The 959-nt window shown below is 31.1% G+C and overlaps 1 protein-coding gene across 1 annotated transcript in view; it reads left to right on the top strand.

Annotated features, from left to right (window-relative positions):
* LOC106681174 (nose resistant to fluoxetine protein 6) overlaps positions 1-959 on the top strand; it is a gene marked incomplete at its 3' end in the record, with an annotated part of 23124 nt that overhangs the window by 12453 nt on the left and 9712 nt on the right.

The raw sequence follows: 959 nt of genomic DNA, 5'->3' as shown, positions 1-959 counted from the left end.
TTTTTTTTTTACTGCAACCCTGACCATCTTCTTATATTTAATTAACGTCTATGATTTCGACCTGATATTTGAAATCCAATTGCCCGAAAAACAACCATAATACAAAAAACAAATATTAGAACATGAGTTATGGATCATTTCTTATCTTTATTTTTATATGGGAATACTTTACCTTACATGCTTACGTTGCAGTTAGTTATAAGCCAAAACCAAAACCAAACTGTGGTATTTTGCGTTTTGTTTAGATAATGTTTCATAATTCCCCCCAAAAAAGGTTGTTAGACTACAGATTCGTGTTTAGGGCCCAAAAAATAAATTAAGCCGCTACAAAAAAAAAATCACCAAACCTTTCAACCTTAAGCACTTCTTGAGAACCATTTAAGCAATAGGCGTTTCCATTTAACCTATTGCACGAAAACCATTTATTGTACAAAAAATATATAAGAACATTGTTGGTAGTTTTATCTCAGTATATAACTACGTTTTTCATTAAAAGCTTACTTTGTAAATTAGAGGCCAAAAACAAAAACTGATTTTTGTTATTAATTTTTTATTTGCTTATGACTGTGTAAAAAAAATATTTGTTTGGTAACTCCAGATTAGCGTTCAGCGCCCCCAATAAAGTAATCTGCTGAAAATAACTATACCAGAACTTTCCACTTCAAACTACCATCTGAATATAGGTAGATAGATAACCTTGTACAATTTGATATTTGTTTAGTAAAAATGTGACAGCGAATCGTCAATTTCACCTGTAAAGTAACGAATCTTAGCGATAATTTTTTTTTCATCCTAGATCATCGTGAATTTCAGTAAATGATTGTTAGCGTTGTTTAAGACGATCAATTAAAAACTAATGCCAAAACGTCAATGGGATATTTACAAAAGGTCTCGGAGCCACTGATATTTCAACTTTCGAAGATGGTTGTAAGTTTGGATAGAGACTATGCTAGAAGATT

This window comes from Halyomorpha halys, unplaced genomic scaffold, assembly GCF_000696795.3.
Source record: "Halyomorpha halys isolate HHAL.00 unplaced genomic scaffold, Hhal_1.1 Scaffold315.1, whole genome shotgun sequence".
Taxonomy (NCBI): domain Eukaryota; kingdom Metazoa; phylum Arthropoda; class Insecta; order Hemiptera; family Pentatomidae; genus Halyomorpha; species Halyomorpha halys.
This window is presented reverse-complemented; position numbering and strand designations above follow the sequence as displayed.